A 17,978-nucleotide genomic window follows, 5' to 3' on the forward strand; every position below is an offset into this window, starting at 1 on the left:
ACAAAGGGTCAACATTATGCTCAGAAACTTGGTCCTCACGGCCTGAATCAGAGTCACAAAGGTTCTGGGCATCACTGCAGACCATTTCCTGTTCTGTACTCACTGTAGCTTGGGAGCAGACCTCTGATTCCCAGGCTATAGTGTGACTGAACAGCTCTGCAGACTCAGCCATCTCAGTTCCACCATACTGTGCAGGGCTGATGGAGACTTCAGAGCTGGGAGAAATCAAGTGTGATTGGGATGACAACTCAGAGGACTGGTGTTTTTTGGATGCGGTACTTGAAGTGGCTGAGAGGGCACTTGTTGGACCACTTGAGATCCATTCAAGCATTTTCCTTTTTTGCCCATCATCTACCTTTCTTCCTGTTGTTCGTGTCCGTAAAAAAGGGAGCACATCGGATTGTCCACGGTAAGTAGTAGACATCTTACTTTTGCTGGTAGATGGTCTATCTTCAGCAGATGATAATGGAGCTTTGCCACTTTCCCCACAGACAAAACCTTTTTTGCCTTTTCCACCACGCCTCTTCCCCTTTCCACCAGCATCTGTCATTTTGCCACTCATGTTGATTGCGACAAGATTGTGGACTGAAAATGTGGTAGTAAAAATTGAGAGGTGGTGAAGATTGCAGTGGTGGTCTAGCTTTATTAACAGCAGAATAATAAAGAATAAATATCCCTGACAATGCAACTTAGTTATAATGAGTTGGAGTGTGCAACGCAGGCAGATGCGCTATGCAAATGTCTTGGCACTAGTGGGACTATAGCAAAGTCCAATAGCCACGTATAGGATGCCACTAGGTACACTGAGTGTTTGCTAGTATAATGGCTAAGTTAAAATTAGTTGGAGTGTGCAACGCAGGCAGATGCGCTCTGCAAATGTCTTGGCACTAGTGGGACTATAGCAAAGTCCAATAGCCACGTATAGGATGCCACTAGGTACACTGAGTGTTTGCTAGTATAATGGCTTACTTATAATTAGTTGGAGTGTGCAACGCAGGCAGATGCGCTCTGCAAATGTCTTGGCACTAGTGGGACTATAGCAAAGTCCAATAGCCACGTATAGGATGCCACTAGGTACACTGAGTGTTTGCTAGTATAATGGCTAAGTTAAAATTAGTTGGAGTGTGCAACGCAGGCAGATGCGCTCTGCAAATGTCTTGGCACTAGTGGGACTATAGCAAAGTCCAATAGCCACGTATAGGATGCCACTAGGTACACTGAGTGTTTGCTAGTATAATGGCTTACTTATAATTAGTTGGAGTGTGCAACGCAGGCAGATGCGCTCTGCAAATGTCTTGGCACTAGTGGGACTATAGCAAAGTCCAATAGCCACGTATAGGATGCCACTAGGTACACTGAGTGTTTGCTAGTATAATGGCTTACTTATAATTAGTTGGAGTGTGCAACGCAGGCAGATGCGCTCTGCAAATGTCTTGGCACTAGTGGGACTATAGCAAAGTCCAATAGCCACAGATAGGATGCCACTAGGTACACTGAGTATTTGCTAGTATAATGGCTTACTTATAATTAGTTGGAGTGTGCAACGCAGGCAGATGCGCTCTGCAAATGTCTTGGCACTAGTGGGACTATAGCAAGGTCCAATAGCCACGTATAGGATGCCACTAGGTACACTGAGTGTTTGCTAGTATAATGGCTTACTTATAATTAGTTGGAGTGTGCAACGCAGGCAGATGCGCTCTGCAAATGTCTTGGCACTAGTGGGACTATAGCAAAGTCCAATAGCCACGTATAGGATGCCACTAGGTACACTGAGTGTTTGCTAGTATAATGGCTTACTTATAATTAGTTGGAGTGTGCAACGCAGGCAGATGCGCTCTGCAAATGTCTTGGCACTAGTGGGACTATAGCAAGGTCCAATAGCCACGTATAGGATGCCACTAGGTACACTGAGTGTTTGCTAGTATAATGGCTTACTTATAATTAGTTGGAGTGTGCAACGCAGGCAGATGCGCTCTGCAAATGTCTTGGCACTAGTGGGACTATAGCAAAGTCCAATAGCCACGTATAGGATGCCACTAGGTACACTGAGTGTTTGCTAGTAAAATTGCTTAGTTTAAAAAAGTTGGAGTGTGCAATGCAGGCAGACGTGCTCTGCAAATGTCTTTGCACTAGTGGGACTATAGCAAAGTCCAATAGCCACAGATAGGATGCCACTAGGTACACTGAGTTTTTGCTAGTATAATGGCTTACTTATAATTAGTTGGAGTGTGCAACGCAGGCAGATGCGCTCTGCAAATGTCTTGGCACTAGTGGGACTATAGCAAGGTCCAATAGCCACGTATAGGATGCCACTAAGTACACTGAGTGTTTGCTAGTATAATGGCTTACTTATAATTAGTTGGAGTGTGCAACGCAGGCAGATGCGCTCTGCAAATGTCTTGGCACTAGTGGGACTATAGCAAGGTCCAATAGCCACGTATAGGATGCCACTAGGTACACTGAGTGTTTGCTAGTATAATGGCTTACTTATAATTAGTTGGAGTGTGCAACGCAGGCAGATGCGCTCTGCAAATGTCTTGGCACTAGTGGGACTATAGCAAGGTCCAATAGCCACGTATAGGATGCCACTAGGTACACTGAGTGTTTGCTAGTATAATGGCTTACTTATAATTAGTTGGAGTGTGCAACGCAGGCAGATGCGCTCTGCAAATGTCTTGGCACTAGTGGGACTATAGCAAGGTCCAATAGCCACGAATAGGATGCCACTAGGTACACTGAGTGTTTGCTAGTATATATGGCAAAATTATAGATGGAAAGGGAGAAGGGGAGGGGGGGAGAGAGGAGGATGTAATTGACTACAAGGGTATGAGTTATGAGTGATCATAGGGATAGTGTTACATAAGTGGAAATACCTATGGAGGACCGGATGTGTAAGCGCATACCTTATACAAACCTATAGAGTGCTGATGGGTGAGAGTGTGATGTTAGATATAAGACATCCTATAGTGAATAGTGAGCCGTAATCAAGTGCAACAGGGATATTTCACGTGACTATGGGAACATGGAAGGTAAAGAAAGGGGAGAAAAAACTGTTAGACAAGGTAATCAGACATAATGTAACCAGTTGATCAGACATGACAAACATGACAAATAAAAAACAAGGAAGAATGGAACTCCATACATAGTGGAACCATATATAGTGTGAACACGAAAAAGAACCGGGCGTTAGAAAAAATGTGCACGGCCCAATGAATCAAGTCGGTTCTTCATATTCATGGTTTAAGCCCTTGGGTTCCAACGTGCCCAGAGTATATATCCAGAAAGATTCCCTTTCTTTGAGCTTCCTAATTCTATTGCCTCCTCTGCGTATGGCTGGGACATGTTCGATGACTTGGAATCTTAATTGGGCCACTGTGTGATTATGCGTCACAAAATGGTGTGGGACTGGTAATAGAATCTGCTTACAATGTATTGTTGACTTGTGCTTAGCACAAAAAAAGGGAATCTTTCTGGATATGTACTCTGGACACATTAAAACCCAAGGGCTTAAACCGTGAATATGAAGTACAGACTTGATTCATTGGGCCGTGCACCATGTCACCATGTGTGCAATTGCATTGTCCAATGGCTCACAATGGTTATGCGTTTTCATTGGATGGATAATCGAAGCCATGTTTTTTTCCTTTCTCTTGGGTTTGTTGTGTGAGTAGCCTATAGGATTAAGTTAGTTACCGCAGGCAGTGGATTTAGCTTCCTGTCTTTGGTCCAGTGGTAGATTGATTGTTTGGTCTATGAGCTGTTATGGGTTTTAATCCAGGTGAATGCCCATGGGCTGCCTATAACTGTGTGAAATATGTAGTTTTACTGGGCTGGGATGAGAGAATCCATCGAAGCATGGTGTAGGGATTGTGGTTCCTGTGTGCTAAGAAGAAAGGCTAGCACCAGCCAGAAAGCCCCATTACAGCCAATAATCAACCGCTAGCCGCTGGAACTCGTTGCTCTAGATCATGTCAAACTCTCACCAAGCAGGAATAGATACATTAGCCCACCATCCCACCCAAAGAGCAACTTCTGCTGCGCAGCTGGCTTTCTAGGCAGCAGCGCTATTGTGATGTCAGCGGGGGACATTGTGACAAGCCAGTGTTCCGTCACTTCATGTTGTGCACTGTTCAAACGGAAAATACATCAACAGGCAGACTACAGAAAAGCTTACTGACAAAGGATAGAGAGGGGCTTTCTCAGAGGGCTTTTTACAGTTTGTCTATTCCCAATTAGCCGTTTAAGTATGCTTAATGAAAGTACTAATTCTTTCATAGGCCGCCCATTCTTAGTATTTGACGTTCCTTATATTGCGGTATCAGGCTTCGCAGCAGGTTGCAAAACATTCATCACCCATGACTGTCCCCAATTGGGCTCAGAAGCTAAATGTCTATCATGACCTCTCTTTTTGAAAGTCCAAGAGCAAGCAAACTCTTCCTCCAGGAGAGGGAGCCAACAGATCACTAAAGACATCATCATTGCTCAAAGAAAACACCGAAAAACAATGGAAGCTTTAATTGGAGTGGAATCTGATAGACAGCACCTGATGCCAAGTCTGCATCTTCTAACACCTGCAGTCACTGCAGCAGCTAAATCCAATGTGTCCAAAAGGGATCTATTCTATTCAATTGCAAATGATCTAGATAAGACTGAGAATAAGATACTGCACGGGACATAGCAGAGTTGGTCAAGTTGAGTGGAGATGAGTTTGCTATTTGGCACAGCTTTTGCATCAATAAAGCAAGTAAAAGGTGTGAAAGATAAAAAAAAAGGGTGAAAGTGTGAAAAGTGAATTGGCCAAATTGAGGTGCATATAAAGTTTTTGCTTTCTTTCAATTCACTAATGAGGCTCATTTGAATCAGGTGAATTGAGTTCTGCTTTTGGAAACTCGGTTAAGAAGGGGTGCACCGGTCCTGGAGGTACTGCAATACCAGGTCAATGCGTGGAGTGGACAGAGCAAGATTTTTTCCATCTCCTTGTTCTAAAAATCCATTTAATATATGGTCCCTAGAGAGGGGACGTATCAGATATTAAACTGATAAGAACAGATTTAATTTTTTTTTTTTCTGTTTATCAGTAGGACTTCAAAATAACAAAGGTGATCGCCTCCCGTTGCCTGGGAACCGTCCAGGCACAAGAGGGCTATGTGTCACCAGAAGGCGCACACACTCCCTCAAGGCCGGCAGACGTGCAATCCCAGGCACCTTCCAGTACCGACCAAGGTAGCGTCCTCCGAAACTACACTTGATCTTAGCCAAAAGGCTGAGAAGCTATAACCCGAATTGGTTACGGCCTTGAGTGGCACCCTGGCCTATACCGGACACATCTTAGGGAGAGGGAGACAAACCCACGCCTACAGAAGACATTTTGTCACCCAAGCCAAACCCTTGAAAAGGCTGTTTTGCAGAGCAAAAACAAGAAGAATGGTACTTTTTGCAGCCGCCGCCCACTGCAATGAATCTGAATAACTCCTCCTTTTGGGCACAAGCACCTCCCCTCCCCCTTGCAGTCTTTCCAATTCATGATACAAAAAGACGGACGGACAGGACAGGACAGGACCATCTGCCTGACTTTCCGTCACTGCCACCCTTTGCCATCCTTGCCCGTAGAAAGCCCTTTCATCATCCCCAAACCCTAATCTTTTCCCTTCCCTTCCCAGCTGCGTCTCACTCCCTTTCATTAGGAAGTGAGCGCAGCCTTTTCTCCGTTCTGCACATGCGCGACGTTAAACACAAATGCGCAGGCGTGCGTTCCATTAGCCTCACTGCATTCCACTCCCATACAGGAAGTGGGCACAGCTATTACTACGGTCGCACATAAAAGAACCCACGGCCACCACTGCACATAGCTGACTCCACCACAGGACACCCACTTCTACACCAACGCAGGTAAGACAGGATCGGCACCTCTATGCTCCCGTTACAATCAGGCTCAGTCACCATGTGATAACGCTCTCAACTCTTTAGTTGCAGGCTCCCCTTGCTTCACCTCCATTGGCTGTGCTGCCATTTCCTCTCCCACCTGGAAGTTATACTTTATTCCACTATTTTCCTGTTTCTCTCTTCCCCCTTTTCCCATAACCTACTTTTATCTGCATTTGTGGGGTATCTATATGCTATTTACATCATAGTTTTATTCATTAATATGGAAGGGAAGAGTGCCCATGAGAGTGTTGAACTGCGGAGAGCAAAAGATTAAGCTGCTCCGATTTGCCACCATTGATAAGCTGTTCTCAGTAGATACACATGCTATCCAAACAGCAGCATCCACCATTGCTTCAGCCCACCCATTCAGTGACAGCTCACCAAGTCAGCCAGAGGAGTGGTGTAAGGAATTACACGTAGGCACTGACTCCACACCTTCACATCACAAGAAGGGGGTCTACAGGCTAGTGCAAGAATACGAGCAAGTCTTCAGCAAACATCCGCTAGACTTTTGAAAAATAAAAGGGGTCAAACACTACATCCCCACAAGTGCACACCCACCCATCAAAGAGAGATATAAGCCAAATCTACCTGCACATTACCAGTGTACCAAGGACATGTTGAGCAACATGAAGGAGGCTGGGGTTATCCGTGACAGTTGTAGCCTCTGGGCAGCTCCGTTGGTCCTGTTAAAGAAGAAGGACAGCACCACTCCCCTGTATTGAGGAATAGCTAGCTGCATTGACAACTGCAAATTATTTTTCTACCCTTGATCTCACTAGTCACTATTGGCAAGTGTCCGTTGCTGAGGCAGACCGGGAGAAGACCGCCTTTGCCACCCCGATGGGTCTCTGCGAGTTCAAAAGCATGCCCTTCGAGCTGTGCAATTTGCCAGGAACCTTCCAGAGGCTGATGGAATGCTGCTTGGGACACCGAAACTTTGAAACGGTACTGCTATACCTTTATGATGTTATTGTTTATTCTAACGCAAACAAGATTTTAGGGTGTATAAAAAGGGAGATTAGATCCGATGATCCCAACGTATTGTTACCCCTCTATAAATCACTTGTAAGGCCACATCTGGAATATGGGGTAAAGTCCTGAGCAGGTTGATAACCATTGGTTTGAGCATGGTAGGGTGTAGTACGCATCTTCCTGCATCGGTAAAAGCTGCAGAAGTCCTTGAAGATTTCCGCTTCAAAGGCAGTGCCTTGATCTGTGAGGACTCTCTCTGAGTAGCCATGAGGTCTGCATAAGTGTGCTTGGAAGACCTTCGCTGCAGTATGGGCCATTAGATCTTTGACTTGTACCACAACCATAAATCTCGAGTAGTTGTCTACCATCGTAAGTGCATACGTGAGCTCACCTCGATATTCTGCAACAAAACTCCCTTTTTCGATTTCAGTTTCAGCAAACACTCCTCTTCCTGTAGAAAATATTTATCATTACCTAAGACAGTCATTCTAATGCATGACAATATTAAGGCAATTTAGTTAAAACTTGTTTTAACTCACCTTTAAGGGGATTGATGTATTTCATGGTCAATCCAGGTTTGTCAGTGATGGCACTGACATAATGTATGGCGTCTTTTTCGGGCGTTATCCTTTGCCTTTTCATTGTGAAAATCCAGTTGCCTATATCAAAGCAAATTCTACTACTTGTAAAGTATGCAGAAAATGAAATGTAGAACATATAACATCAACTGCTTAGGAACGCATCATAGGTTAGTACTTAAAAGGATATTGTCATGTTCTAGTCATAATGCAAGCTGGACATTTTTCATGTTACCCTGTAATCGCCGGCCTGTTCTAATGCTCACAAGCCAAGATATAGGCTCAGCTGCTAAGGCTTCCCTCTGCCTTCTGAATGAAAATTGAATATGTCTGGCTCACTGTGTATATAGCAGGTGCTCAGAAAAAATAAGAGTTAATTCAATAGAAATAGCTCTGGCACACTATAGTGATCAATAACGTAAGAAAAGAACTCTTAGAATGCTGAAAATTCTTTATTTGTGTAAAAGGATAATTCATCCAACGTTTCGAGCTTGTTTTTAGGTCTTTATCAAGGATAAAGTTATCTAAGATCATAAAGGGTTACAAAACCATATAAACACGTAATTAGTACATAGTACAACATAACAGTACAATATATTGCTACTTGAGAGTACAATGGGTCAAATGACCATGATGCACATACAAAAAATTTTTCCAAAGCCATAGTGAAAACATTTGTACTGAGGAAAGAAAATTTCCACATGACCTATCTGGAGAAACATTCTGGATCAAACAACCAAAAATAGTCAAGCAGGTAAATACACACCTATATGGATAACAGGATGATATGTGTTCAATTGTATAGCGTCATTGCCATTAAGGTACAAATGGAAAACTTGCAATCCTATATAGTGAAGGAAATGAACACATATCATATCAAAGAACACAGGAACATGGGTGTGAGAAAAACCTCAATGTTTATACTTTGTTCTTTATAATGGTGTGAACATGTATATGTCTCAGTACCTTATGAACTTGAGAATTCTAGTGAGTAGATGATGAAAGCCTATTCCAGAACTGGAATCGGTAAATAATTGTAGGTGGAATCTAAATGAAAAGATGGTACAAGTGTTATCATGACACGTGGGCTATAACACAATGGACCGTGTGACAAAGAAGAAAGGAGAGAAAGAAGAGGAAGAAAATGGAACTACCTGTAACATTACGTGATAGTCACTGGTAAGTATCACTTGACAATTCAGGTGAAAAAGGATTCCTTTATTAAAGGGTTCTCAGTCGCCTCAGGATCATGAAATACTAGGGTAAATGATATGAGAATGGGTAAGAAGCACCACTAAAGGAAATATGAGATGCAGGACATATATCTATAAACCCCTGAACTACATGATAGAAATAAAAAGAAGAAAAAAGAAAAAAAAGAAGAAAGAAGAAGAACACATAGAATGCGGAAAGAGAATGGGTACAACTACCTGAGTTACTGCAGGGAGGCCCCTGGTAGGTATTGTGAGGGTTAGTGGAATTCCTTCACTGAAGGGTTCTCAGTTGCCTCAGGTTCGTGAAAAATGCTATAGACAAATAATGCCCGGAGAAAAGGGGTTCATATACAGCGAATAATGGTAATACAAGGTACATGTGTCCCATGTAATAGTATAAATATGTATATATTGTACTAAGCTCTACACCAGAAATAGAAAGTAGTCCCTCTGCCTTCTGTCTAGGTGCCCTGAGTTATGTCCTGTAAACTGTCACAGTGACCTAGACACACATGTGTAGTAGGGGAATATCCCTGCTGAGATGCCAGTGCTAGAGCACTCGTTTGCTGTGGAGTTGAACGCTATGTGAGCAGTTCTTACCTTCAATGAGCAGAAGTCTCTTTTTTCAGATTTCAATATCTCTGTGGGTATCTGGCAGAAATATGGAATACTCTTTACTGCTAAGACCCTGTACACCACTCCCACTAAAGGGGGCTTTACACGCTGCGACATCGCTAATGCGGAGTCGTTGGGGTCACGGAATTTGTGACGCACATCCGGCCGCATTAGCGATGTTGCTGCGTGTGATACCGATGAGCGATTTTGCATCGTTGCAAAAACGTGCAAAATCGCTCATCGGTGACATGGGTCTCCATTCTCGATTATCGTTACTGCAGCAGTAACGATGTAGTTCGTCGCTCCTGCGGTAGCACACATCGCTCCGTGTGACACCGCAGAAACGAGGAACCTCTCCTTACCTGCCTCCCAGCCGCTATGAGGAAGGAAGGAGGTGGGCGGGATGTTCCGGCCACTCATCTCCGCCCCTCCGCTGCTATTGGGCGGTCGCTCAGTGACGTCGCTGTGACGCCGCACGGACCGCCCCCTTAGAAAGGAGGCGGTTCGCCGGACACAGCGACGTCGCCGGGCAGGTAAGTATGTGTGACGGGTCTGGTCGGTGTTGTGCGGCATGGGCAGCGATTTGCCCGTGTCGCGCAACAGATGGGGGCGGGTACCCACACTAGCGATATCGGGACCGATATCGCAGTGTGTAAAGTAGCCTTTAGTCACATGACCAAGACTGTATCTGTGTCCCTACAACACACTTGAGACAAATGTGTGTGTGAGCCTGCATTGTGGGGTATATATAATATATTATAGAGCTGGGAAGGATCATTCTAAGCAGTGAGCTGTTCCAGTATTTGTAGGAAAATACCCAGTAGAAGCATCAAACACAGCACCAATACCTCCCATCAGTATTCCACCACAGTGCCATGTAACCCATGCCCTACACTCCCATCTACACCAATACTATACAGGCACAAACTAGTATATCTGACTAAAAGCCCCCAAAATATGAAGAACGGCCTATAGTTGAGTGTGGATATAAAATCTATGTGAGCAGAGCTAGAATAGAAATCACTGATCGCATTGAAGTCATTCTGACCATAAATCACCATGATATCAAGGTGAGGAGTTGTGTGTTACTGCTGGGAGGAAAGGGTTAACAGTGGAATATTAAGGTGCATTTCTGTGTGCAGTGTTACTAGTCAATGTAACAATTCAGTATGAGCTGCTCTTGGTGCCGGGGGAGGGAGATGCTCTCCTGAGCAAGATAGATGGGGAATGAACATGATATCTATATAGTGTAAGGCAGGGGGTCTCAAACCAGGTGATCATGTCTGATCAACTGGTTACATTATGTCTGATTACCTTGTCTAACAGTTTTTTCTCCCCTTTCTTTACCTTCCAGGTTCCCATAGTCACGTGAAATATCCCTGTTGCACTTGATTACGGCTCACTATTCACTATAGGATGTCTTATATCTAACATCACACTCTCACCCATCAGCACTCTATAGGTTTGTATAAGGTATGCGCTTACACATCCGGTCCTCCATAGGTATTTCCACTTATGTAACACTATCCCTATGATCACCCATAACTCATACCCTTGTAGTCAATTACAGCCTCCTCTCTCCCCCCTCCCCTTCTCCCTTTCCATCTATAATTTTGCCAGTACAATATTAGTTTACATTAGGCACACACTCACATATTCCTTTCCTTAGTGATTTATTGTAATTCACATTCACATACAATTCTCTATGCCTGCCCCATTACTACATTCATACCTACTTGACCCTATCCTGATACCCCTTGTCTCACCTTGTTGGTCCCTACACCTGTTATCATGTCCTTTCCTGTGTCTGTCTTGTACGTTTCTAGGTAACAACAAAGAATCAAAATTTAAGTCCATCGTGGAGAACATGCTGAAACGTTTCAAAGCCTTGGGTTGTCTAATGAATTTGAAGTTACATTTTTTACATTCCTATTTGGACTACTTGTCTGAAAACCTTGGTGCTGGTGGGAAGAACAAGAAGGTTTTCATCGGAATATCAAGGAGATGGAACGACGATACCAAAGTAAATGAAACGTGAACATGATTGCCGGATGCTTCACAGAGAAGATCCACAGGCCTTCTATAAGAGAAAAGGGGGATCTAGAGAAAAGGAAAAAGTGCAAGAATAAATTTCTAATAAAGTTGCAGAATGACTGTACAATAAATAAATGTATTTTATATATAAAATTGTGAATATTTTTGGTTACAATAAGTATTTTTCTTGTTCATGTCACTTGTATGTAACTTCACACATGGATTGTACAAAATCAATATTTGATGGTTAAAAAAAAATATTTTTTTTTTTTTTTAAATCAGGACATTAGAGCATGTGTTCTGCCTTCTTTTACGTAATGCTGTGAATCTCTAGCATACAGCTAAACCCTAGTTCACATTTCAAATAAACAGACTGTGAAGTTCAATAGCCTTGATTTATTAGCTGGTAACGTGAACTTGATTGCAGTATACATGGAATATACAGTGAATATAGGAATATCCAAGATGCAGTTGAAGACAGAATACGGTATATCCAAGATACTGTTTTATACGGGTAAAAACTATAACAAGAAAATGATTACAGTCAGTACAGTGTTAATACAGAGTTAACATAGCATAACAGTACATGAGATGCAGTTCTTACGAGAATGTAGGTGAAAGGTCACTGCATCTGCAATACATAGAAATCTTATCTAGACAAACAAGACAGGGATGACACTAAAGGTGTAGAAGTACAATGTACAATGCATTTACTACACTCTTCCATCTAGGATTCTATCACTAACACATGTAATTTGCTTTGCTCACCGGATTACACTAGGCAGGGGTGAATGTACAGAGAGGTAAGTCGGCATGTCCTTTCCTGACAAATCCAAAGAAAAAATGGCTGCAGGCTTCTTCTCAGCTCAGGGAGGCATTCCTTACCCAGAATACCTTTAGCTTAAAGGGAAACTCAGCAATTCAAAAGAATAACAATGACCTCTAGGGATTGTAACAGAAATTTCAATGAATGACTATTAGCAGGCTGCCATGAGGCAGAACAGCATGGGTATTTAATATATCCTCCTTGCTGCCCAAGAAGCAATGAGAACATTTTTAGACCACCACATATTGACCATCCCTGCTCCTTGTAGTTAAGTTTCTTGAGAATAAAGTCTAAATTCTCACAGCTTTCTTCCAAGTGCATAGCATGTGTGACGCCCTGGACTAGCCAGGTAGTCACAAACACAAAATCACACACACCCCCTCCCCTGGATAGTCTACATCAGTCACACAAAATCCTTGTTGCCTCCTCCAGGCTCTGATGTCCACACCAGGTGGGGCGGAGCCAGGCGGTTGGCCCCACCCACCGAGGAGTTCACAGGCCCGGAGGCGGGAAAAAGCAGTTAGTTTAGTTTTGTAGTGGAAAGTGAGAGGACAGAAACTGTTAGTGTCTGGGTAGGAGCCCAGGCACTGTCAGCAAGGTCGGCAGACGGTGGTGGCCGTCTGCAGGAGGTGGTACAAGTCAGCTGAACCGTAGGACCGGGGACGGGCGGTGACCCGAGGGGAACTGAACCGGTGAGCGGATCTGTACCAAGCACAAAGGCAGGGCCATTGGACCCTGACCAGGCTAGGAGCCGCCGACAATGGTCAAATCCGAGAGTGACCGGAATCCCAGGGGTTCCCTAACACCCAAGACCCGACAGAAGGCAACCGTCCACACCGTGAGGATAAAAAGCCACCGCCATAGGCTAGAGATCCAAGGGCCAGCGCCTGCGGGCAAACGGGCTCCCTCGGTACGTACACCCCAGCCATCCAGCCTCCCCGTACCGCCACCGGGCCCCGGGATCACCAACCCCTACCCACGGAGGGGGAACCAACATCCTAGCTGCTCCCTGCCATCGCTCCCGGGATCCCCGTCACCAGCAGTGGTGGTGCCCATTATCACCACGACCTGTGGGTGACGTCACTAACTATCTCCCCAAACAAACCACCCCCTTTTCACTCGTGGGCGAGGAGCGCTGCTCGAGTCCCCGGATCTGGCCCTCCGCTCGAGCCACCGAGCAGCAGCAGCAGCAGAAGTCCCCGAACCCGAGCGTAGCGTGCGTGGCCCCTCTGCCCGCGACACATGCCCTACACACACTGAAGAATACTTACTGCCATTGAGCAGTAGCACAGCTTTCAGACTTTTTGGATGAAACAATGACGTGTCTCCACTCGCTCACATTGTACTTAATGTTACATTTTCCATCAGCACAGGAACATCGCTTGAATACACTAGAGCACCATCTTCAGAAAAGTATGGAGGGAATCTTTTCAGAATTCTAACCTTTTGGAAACCTATTGTCACGCTCTCCGGGTCCCCTGCTCTGCCCCCCGGCTCACCTGCCACGCTCCCCGGCTTCCCTGCTTCGCTCCCCGGCTCCTCTGGCAGACATCCCCCGCTCCACGGTCTCCAGCCTCCACCACCTGCGGTCCCCAGGCGGCCCGGTCCCCGCTCCCGGCGCCCGTCGGCAGCCCTGCTCCAGGCCGGCTCCCATAACAGATGCAAGCTTGTCCTGTTTGGTGGAGATGATATTTAATAAAATAAGTAGAAATCCACTAAAAGTTTTGTTTGGTTATCTTGCAATCCCGAGATAATCGTCTCCATGCTCCAAATCCATTTTAAAGCCATTTTTAAGGCATTTCGCGCATACATGAAATGAACACATTTTTCTCCAAAACTATAACAGATGCAAGCTTGTCCTGTTTGGTGGAGATGATATTTAATAAAATAAGTAGAAATCCACTAAAAGTTTTGTTTGGTTATCTTGCAATCCCGAGATAATCGTCTCCATGCTCCAAATCCATTTTAAAGCCATTTTTAAGGCATTTCGCGCATACATGAAATGAACACATTTTTCTCCAAAACTATAACAGATGCAAGCTTGTCCTGTTTGGTGGAGATGATATTTAATAAAATAAGTAGAAATCCACTAAAAGTTTTGTTTGGTTATCTTGCAATCCCGAGATAATCGTCTCCATGCTCCAAATCCATTTTAAAGCCATTTTTAAGGCATTTCGCGCATACATGAAATGAACACATTTTTCTCCAAAACTATAACAGATGCAAGCTTGTCCTGTTTGGTGGAGATGATATTTAATAAAATAAGTAGAAATCCACTAAAAGTTTTGTTTGGTTATCTTGCAATCCCGAGATAATCGTCTCCATGCTCCAAATCCATTTTAAAGCCATTTTTAAGGCATTTCGCGCATACATGAAATGAACACATTTTTCTCCAAAACTATAACAGATGCAAGCTTGTCCTGTTTGGTGGAGATGATATTTAATAAAATAAGTAGAAATCCACTAAAAGTTTTGTTTGGTTATCTTGCAATCCCGAGATAATCGTCTCCATGCTCCAAATCCATTTTAAAGCCATTTTTAAGGCATTTCGCGCATACATGAAATGAACACATTTTTCTCCAAAACTATAACAGATGCAAGCTTGTCCTGTTTGGTGGAGATGATATTTAATAAAATAAGTAGAAATCCACTAAAAGTTTTGTTTGGTTATCTTGCAATCCCGAGATAATCGTCTCCATGCTCCAAATCCATTTTAAAGCCATTTTTAAGGCATTTCGCGCATACATGAAATGAACACATTTTTCTCCAAAACTATAACAGATGCAAGCTTGTCCTGTTTGGTGGAGATGATATTTAATAAAATAAGTAGAAATCCACTAAAAGTTTTGTTTGGTTATCTTGCAATCCCGAGATAATCGTCTCCATGCTCCAAATCCATTTTAAAGCCATTTTTAAGGCATTTCGCGCATACATGAAATGAACACATTTTTCTCCAAAACTATAACAGATGCAAGCTTGTCCTGTTTGGTGGAGATGATATTTAATAAAATAAGTAGAAATCCACTAAAAGTTTTGTTTGGTTATCTTGCAATCCCGAGATAATCGTCTCCATGCTCCAAATCCATTTTAAAGCCATTTTTAAGGCATTTCGCGCATACATGAAATGAACACATTTTTCTCCAAAACTATAACAGATGCAAGCTTGTCCTGTTTGGTGGAGATGATATTTAATAAAATAAGTAGAAATCCACTAAAAGTTTTGTTTGGTTATCTTGCAATCCCGAGATAATCGTCTCCATGCTCCAAATCCATTTTAAAGCCATTTTTAAGGCATTTCGCGCATACATGAAATGAACACATTTTTCTCCAAAACTATAACAGATGCAAGCTTGTCCTGTTTGGTGGAGATGATATTTAATAAAATAAGTAGAAATCCACTAAAAGTTTTGTTTGGTTATCTTGCAATCCCGAGATAATCGTCTCCATGCTCCAAATCCATTTTAAAGCCATTTTTAAGGCATTTCGCGCATACATGAAATGAACACATTTTTCTCCAAAACTATAACAGATGCAAGCTTGTCCTGTTTGGTGGAGATGATATTTAATAAAATAAGTAGAAATCCACTAAAAGTTTTGTTTGGTTATCTTGCAATCCCGAGATAATCGTCTCCATGCTCCAAATCCATTTTAAAGCCATTTTTAAGGCATTTCGCGCATACATGAAATGAACACATTTTTCTCCAAAACTATAACAGATGCAAGCTTGTCCTGTTTGGTGGAGATGATATTTAATAAAATAAGTAGAAATCCACTAAAAGTTTTGTTTGGTTATCTTGCAATCCCGAGATAATCGTCTCCATGCTCCAAATCCATTTTAAAGCCATTTTTAAGGCATTTCGCGCATACATGAAATGAACACATTTTTCTCCAAAACTATAACAGATGCAAGCTTGTCCTGTTTGGTGGAGATGATATTTAATAAAATAAGTAGAAATCCACTAAAAGTTTTGTTTGGTTATCTTGCAATCCCGAGATAATCGTCTCCATGCTCCAAATCCATTTTAAAGCCATTTTTAAGGCATTTCGCGCATACATGAAATGAACACATTTTTCTCCAAAACTATAACAGATGCAAGCTTGTCCTGTTTGGTGGAGATGATATTTAATAAAATAAGTAGAAATCCACTAAAAGTTTTGTTTGGTTATCTTGCAATCCCGAGATAATCGTCTCCATGCTCCAAATCCATTTTAAAGCCATTTTTAAGGCATTTCGCGCATACATGAAATGAACACATTTTTCTCCAAAACTATAACAGATGCAAGCTTGTCCTGTTTGGTGGAGATGATATTTAATAAAATAAGTAGAAATCCACTAAAAGTTTTGTTTGGTTATCTTGCAATCCCGAGATAATCGTCTCCATGCTCCAAATCCATTTTAAAGCCATTTTTAAGGCATTTCGCGCATACATGAAATGAACACATTTTTCTCCAAAACTATAACAGATGCAAGCTTGTCCTGTTTGGTGGAGATGATATTTAATAAAATAAGTAGAAATCCACTAAAAGTTTTGTTTGGTTATCTTGCAATCCCGAGATAATCGTCTCCATGCTCCAAATCCATTTTAAAGCCATTTTTAAGGCATTTCGCGCATACATGAAATGAACACATTTTTCTCCAAAACTATAACAGATGCAAGCTTGTCCTGTTTGGTGGAGATGATATTTAATAAAATAAGTAGAAATCCACTAAAAGTTTTGTTTGGTTATCTTGCAATCCCGAGATAATCGTCTCCATGCTCCAAATCCATTTTAAAGCCATTTTTAAGGCATTTCGCGCATACATGAAATGAACACATTTTTCTCCAAAACTATAACAGATGCAAGCTTGTCCTGTTTGGTGGAGATGATATTTAATAAAATAAGTAGAAATCCACTAAAAGTTTTGTTTGGTTATCTTGCAATCCCGAGATAATCGTCTCCATGCTCCAAATCCATTTTAAAGCCATTTTTAAGGCATTTCGCGCATACATGAAATGAACACATTTTTCTCCAAAACTATAACAGATGCAAGCTTGTCCTGTTTGGTGGAGATGATATTTAATAAAATAAGTAGAAATCCACTAAAAGTTTTGTTTGGTTATCTTGCAATCCCGAGATAATCGTCTCCATGCTCCAAATCCATTTTAAAGCCATTTTTAAGGCATTTCGCGCATACATGAAATGAACACATTTTTCTCCAAAACTATAACAGATGCAAGCTTGTCCTGTTTGGTGGAGATGATATTTAATAAAATAAGTAGAAATCCACTAAAAGTTTTGTTTGGTTATCTTGCAATCCCGAGATAATCGTCTCCATGCTCCAAATCCATTTTAAAGCCATTTTTAAGGCATTTCGCGCATACATGAAATGAACACATTTTTCTCCAAAACTATAACAGATGCAAGCTTGTCCTGTTTGGTGGAGATGATATTTAATAAAATAAGTAGAAATCCACTAAAAGTTTTGTTTGGTTATCTTGCAATCCCGAGATAATCGTCTCCATGCTCCAAATCCATTTTAAAGCCATTTTTAAGGCATTTCGCGCATACATGAAATGAACACATTTTTCTCCAAAACTATAACAGATGCAAGCTTGTCCTGTTTGGTGGAGATGATATTTAATAAAATAAGTAGAAATCCACTAAAAGTTTTGTTTGGTTATCTTGCAATCCCGAGATAATCGTCTCCATGCTCCAAATCCATTTTAAAGCCATTTTTAAGGCATTTCGCGCATACATGAAATGAACACATTTTTCTCCAAAACTATAACAGATGCAAGCTTGTCCTGTTTGGTGGAGATGATATTTAAT

General features: G+C 42.3%; 1 pseudogene; it reads right to left on the reverse strand.

Annotated features, from left to right (window-relative positions):
- Positions 1-4,898: 4,898 nt before the first annotated feature.
- On the reverse strand, positions 4,899-5,104 carry LOC142275849 (U2 spliceosomal RNA; annotated as a pseudogene).
- Between the last annotated feature and the right edge of the window lie 12,874 nt (positions 5,105-17,978).

The sequence above is a fragment of the Anomaloglossus baeobatrachus genome, unplaced genomic scaffold (genome assembly GCF_048569485.1).
Source record: "Anomaloglossus baeobatrachus isolate aAnoBae1 unplaced genomic scaffold, aAnoBae1.hap1 Scaffold_3880, whole genome shotgun sequence".
NCBI classification, from domain to species: domain Eukaryota; kingdom Metazoa; phylum Chordata; class Amphibia; order Anura; family Aromobatidae; genus Anomaloglossus; species Anomaloglossus baeobatrachus.